This window comes from Nerophis lumbriciformis, linkage group LG17, assembly GCF_033978685.3.
Source record: "Nerophis lumbriciformis linkage group LG17, RoL_Nlum_v2.1, whole genome shotgun sequence".
In the NCBI taxonomy this organism is placed as follows: Eukaryota; Metazoa; Chordata; class Actinopteri; order Syngnathiformes; family Syngnathidae; genus Nerophis; species Nerophis lumbriciformis.
This window is the reverse complement of record NC_084564.2, coordinates 37,691,761-37,697,767: the sequence shown is the minus strand read 5'-3', so window position 1 is coordinate 37,697,767 and position 6,007 is coordinate 37,691,761. Positions and strand designations below refer to the sequence as shown.

Here is a 6,007-nt window from a genome sequence, read left to right as displayed (position 1 = left end):
TATTTGAGGGGGCTCTGTCCCCTCTTGCCCCTACGCACAGCCGGCCCCGGTTCTAAAATTTAAAGTTATGTAAACACCGATATATTAATTTAAATCTAATTGGTACTTTGGTGTTACTCCTCTTTGATTTTAAGGTTATCCTCTACGAACTTGATGACCGCCTGTAACTAGTTGAGTCTACGGTCGTTCATGTACATGCAGACTAGCGTCCTAAAGAACTTGTCATTTATTGTTTTTTTGGGGGGGGGGTTTTAATCACTGGATCGGTTCGCAGCCGAGTGTGAAGCGACTGTGATGGGAATCAGCACCTCCAAGTCCGAGTCCATGGTTCTCGCCCGGAAAAGGGTGGAGTGCCATCTCCGGGTTGGGGAGGAGATCTTGCCCCAAGTGGAGGAGTTCAAGTACCTCGGAGTCTTGTTCACGAGTGAGGGAAGAGTGAATCGTGAGATCGACAGGCGGATCGGTGCGGCGTCTTCAGTAATGCGGACGCTGTATCGATCCGTTGTGGTGAAGAAGGTGCTGAGCCGGAGGGCAAAGCTCTCAATTTATCTACGTTCCCATCCTCACCTATGGTCATGAGCTTTGGGTTATGACCGAAAGGACAAGATCACGGGTAAATGAGTTTCCTCCGCCGGGTGGCGGGGTCTTTGCCTTAGAGATAGGGTGAGAAGCTCTGTCATCCGGGAGGAGCTCAAAGTAAAGCCGCTGCTCCTCCACATGGAGAGGAACCAGATGAGGTGGTTCGGGCATACTAATACCGGTATACCGTACAACCCTACTAAACTCTGAGAAACACATTTACCGACTTAGTTGCTCGACTAGTCAGGATGCCACCCGAACGCCTCCCTCGGGAGGTGTTTAGGGCACGTCCGACCGGCAGTAGGCCACGGGGAAGACCCAGGACACGTTGGGAAGACTATGTCTCCCGGCTGGCCTGGGAACGCCTCGGGATCCCCCGGGAGGAGCTGGACAAAGTGGCTGGGGAGAGGGAAGTCTGGGCTTCTCTGCTTTGGCTGCTGCCCCCGCGACCCGACCTCGGATAAGCGGAAGAAAATGGATGGATGAATGGAAGTCCTGGGGGTGAGGGTGATGGGTCAAATGCAGAGGGTAATTTCACCACACCTAGTGTGTGTGTGTGTGACTATCAGTGGTACTTTAACTCCACATGTGTTCGTTCATAGTTTTGATGTGACAATCTACAATGTAAATAGTCCTGAAAATAAAGAACAAGCATTGAATGAGGAGAAGGTGTTCTGTACTTTGATCAAAAGGCCTTCAAAGGGTTCAAATAAAAACGACATGTTTTGGTATTTTTGATTGATTCCAGAGATGTGAGCAAGGGAAACATTTCAAGAACATATCACGGCCAAATTTTTTTTTTGAAATGACAACAAAAATCCTCCTTTGTCCGCTAAGGGTCGAAGGACAATAATTCAAAGATCCTCTATTCCAAGAAGACGAGTGTTTCTTTCTAAGGACCACCTGGAAGACGTTAGTCATCACTTAACAGGCGCTTGGACTTGCATGCAATGCCTCATATTGTCCAGCAGATGTCAGTGTACGCAAGAGCCGATACTACGTCTAGTCTTCCCTTTTTTTTTTTTTTTTTTTTTGCTGGGTCATGGATGGAGAGTGTTCCAGTTTGCACGCAGCTCCAACAGGTTGCACTCGGGAGGTGGGAGTGGGGGGGGGGGGAGATTCCGTCATGTCATAAATGTTGTCCACAAACACGCAGCAGATGCCAGTAGACACTTGTTGCACAATGTCCAAATAACACTCGTTTCATGTTGTTCTAACGACAATTGGCGAACGCTTCTACGACCTGACCACGTCTCGTCAGCCCAACACACGCGTCTCTCTTTGCCCTAATCGATACATGTGATGGGGAGTGAATATAGTCTTGTTTGGGTGGCAGGTCATGAGCGAGGAGACGAGCTGGCAAGTTAGCGTCAAGCAGACACGCACACACGGAGACTGCCAGGCGAGCACACTTTCAAAGTAAACTGCTTTTAGTTCTCTCACGTCATGTTTACACTATGGCGGCAATACAACAATAAAACACCACACTTGGCTTTAAATATGGTCACATATTAATATTTTGCATTCTATTTGAGTTACTTTATTGAGTTTACAAGCCACTGGCGCTGTTGTGTACTGTTTCTGTACTTGTTTTGATCATTATTATTTCTTGCATAATGTTGCATATTATAAATAAAAGGTTTATAAAATTTAAAAAAATAAAATAAAATAAGATTTAAAAAAATAAATAATCTGTGCTTTTTATTTTTACGGAACTTGTGTGAGCCTATGACTTTAAACTTTGTTACACACACACACACACACACACACACACACACACACACACATGTATGTATATATATATATATATATATATATATATATATATATATATATATATATATATATATAATTTTTTTTTGTTTTGTTTTGTTTTGTTTTGCATTCTATTTTAGTTACTTTATTGAGTTTACAACCCCCTGGCGCTGTACTGTTTCTGTACTTGTTTGGATCATTATTATTTATTGCATAATATTGCATATTATAAATAAATGTATGTATGTATGTATGTATATATATACATGTGTATATGTATGTATGTATGTATATATGCATATATGTATGTATATGTATGTATGTATGTATGTATGTATGTATGTATGTATGTATGTATGTATGTATGTATATATATATGTATGTGTGGGAAAAAAATCACAAGACTATTTCATCTCTACAGGCCTACAGGTAACACATGAGCCAATCACCACGCCCCTAGGCCAGCCTGTACCCGCCCACTCTGTGCCCTATATAAACCATGGTATGTGAATGCTCCTATTAAAATCTCCTGATGATTGAGGGAACCCCCCCTCATGAAACAGGCCTGTAGAAATGAAATAGTCTTGTGATTTTTTTCCCACACATACATATATTGCGCTCTACTACGGTATCGAGCACTATTTTTTGGATAACCTTATTAAGACATATATATATATATATATATATATATATATATATATATATATATATATATATATATATATATATATATATATATATATATATATATGTATATATACACACATATATACTGTATATATATATATATATATATATATATATATATATATATATATATATATATATATATATATATATATATATATATATATATATATATGTGTGTGTGTGTATATATATACATATATATATACAGTATATATGTGTGTATATATACATATATATATATATATATATATATATATATATATATATATATATATATATATATATATATATATTGAATCGTCACATCGTCACTTAGTACGCCGGGTGTTGTTTTATTTTGACAGTCCAAAGCCGGAGGTGGAGCTTGCGCGGCCGCTCGCTTGACTCCTCCGTGTACTTGGATCAAGAGGACCTGTGAGCGGGCACACGTGCAATGTGCCAGCATGATGCTGCGTGGATAGTCGTGGGGGGACACGGCGAGGACCGCAGACACGCGAGGTGAGACCCCGACCCGGACTTTTTTATGTCCAAATCAAAACATCCACGACACGTGGACGTGCGCGCGTGTTTATTTCCTCCCGCCTTGCAAGTTTGCCTGTGATTGACGCCCGCAACTTGTGAGTGACTTCTCGCGTTTTGACGACGTGTAGCGAAGCTTTTGACGAGAAGGCGCGCCCGGTGCGCGCGTTATTGGGCATCGCCGGGAGGATAAAGACGTTTTTGTCGTGCCGCTGCCGCGATATCGCGATCTCACATCCTCTCGTGCATCTTAATAGTTTGATAACTTATTGATCTGGCGCCTAAATTGTCTCACGTGCTGTCTAATTAGGGACGTGCGCCGCCTTAATGAACTAATCAGCGGGCGTCTACCTGTTGAGGGAGTCTGCGCGCGTGTGCTGCGTGATAAACGGCCGCTCAGTATGCAGACGTTATTGCCACCACGTGACCAGCCGCAGACTAATCATCGAACTGTTGCTGCGTGCTTCTGGCGACCTGTTGTCTGCTAATTGGATGCCAAACTTAGCACGTCATTCATGATCACTAATCATGTGTCATAATCAGGGGCGTCAAAAGTCATTTTAAGAGGGGGGGGGGCATCTGGAGAAAAATCGACTCATGGCATGATAACTTAAAAATAAAGACAACTTCAGATTGTTTTCTTTGTTTAAAAATAGAACAAATACATTCTGAAAATGTACATATCATAATGTTTTTTTTTTACACTGTCTTTATTATTTATACTTTCTGAATAAGTTATGTGATAATGTTCATTTTCAATCTGTCAAGATAAAAAAATATACCAAAATCAAATTACAGGATGTTATTTATGTAGTTTATTTTAGATGGGGGGGCCACATGGAGAAAAATCCACTACCAAGTGGGCCGAACTGGTAAAATCACGGCACGATAACTTAAAAATAAAGACAACTTCAGATTGTTTTTGTTTAAAACTAAAACAAGCACATTCTAAAATTGTACAAATCATACTGTTTTTTTGTTGTTTTTTTTTACACTTACATGTTGCGTTTAATAGTATTCTATCTTTATTTGTTGTTATTTATACTTTTTGGATAAATGATGTGATAATGTTCATCAGTGGTGTTCATTTTCTATACAACAAGATAAAAAAATTATATCAAAATCAAATTACAGGATGTTATTTATGTAGTTCATTTTAGCTCGGGGGCCACATGGAGAAAAATCTACTCCCAAGTGGGCCGGACTGGTAAAATCACGGCACGATAACTTAAAAATAAAGACAACTTCAGATTAAACTAAAACAAGCTCATTCTAAAATTGTACAAATCATACTGTTTTTTTGTTTTTTTTACACTTACATGTTGCGGTTAATAGTATTCTATCGTTATTTGTTGTTATTTATACTTTTTGGATAAATGATGTGATAATGTTCATCAGTGGTGTTCATTTTCAATCTATCAAGATAAAAAAAATTATATCAAAATCAAATTACAGGACGTTATTTATGTAGTTCATGGAGAAAAATCCACTCCCAAGTGGGCCGAACTGGTAAAATCACGGCACGATAACTTAAAAATAAAGACAACTTCAGATTGTTTTTGTTTAAAACTAAAACAAGCACATTCTAAAATTGTACAAATCATACTGTTTTTTTGTTTTGTTTTTACACTTACATGTTGCGTTTAATAGTATTCTATCTTTATTTGTTGTTATTTATACTTTTTGGATATATTATGTGATAATGTTCATCAGTCAACTCATTGGTGTTCAAGATTTAAAAAAAAACTATTAAAATCAAATGACAGGATGTTATTTATGTAGTTCATTTTAGATGGGGGGCCACATGGAGAAAAATCCACTCCCAAGTGGGCCGGACTGGTAAAATCACGGCACGATAACTTAAAAATAAAGACAACTTCAGATTGTTTTTGTTTAAAACTAAAACAAGCACATTCTAAAATTGTACAAATCATACTGTTTTTTTGTTTTTTTTTACACTTACATGTTGCGTTTAATAGTATTCTATCTTTATTTGTTGTTATTTATACTTTTTGGATAAATGATGTGATAATGTTCATCAGTGGTGTTCATTTGCAATCTATCAAGATAAAAAAATTATATCAAAATCAAATTACAGGACGTTATTTATGTAGTTCATGGAGAAAAATCCACTCCCAAGTGGGCCAAACTGGTAAAATAACGGCATGATAACTTAAAAATAAAGACAACTTCAGATTGTTTTTGTTTAAAACTAAAACAAGCACATTCTAAAATTGTACAAATCATAATGTTTTTTTGTTTTTTTTTACACTTACATGTTGCGGTTAATAGTATTCTATCTTTATTTGTTGTTATTTATACTTTTTGGATATATTATGTGATAATGTTCATCAGTCAACTCATTGGTGTTCAAGATTTAAAAAAAAAACTATTAAAATCAAATGACAGGATGTTTTTTATGTAGTTCATTTTAGATGGGGGGCCACATGGAGAAAAATCCACT

General features: G+C 37.8%; 1 protein-coding gene across 1 annotated transcript in view; it reads left to right on the top strand.

Moving 5' to 3' along the window:
• Positions 1 to 3,420: 3,420 nt before the first annotated feature.
• The window catches only part of zbtb16b (zinc finger and BTB domain containing 16b), a 142,949-nt gene continuing 140,362 nt past the window's right edge, over positions 3,421 to 6,007 (top strand). The window contains exon 1 of the mRNA XM_061973174.1: positions 3,421 to 3,522. The gene's annotated coding sequence lies outside the window, so the exon portion shown is untranslated. The remainder of the gene's footprint in view (positions 3,523 to 6,007) is intronic.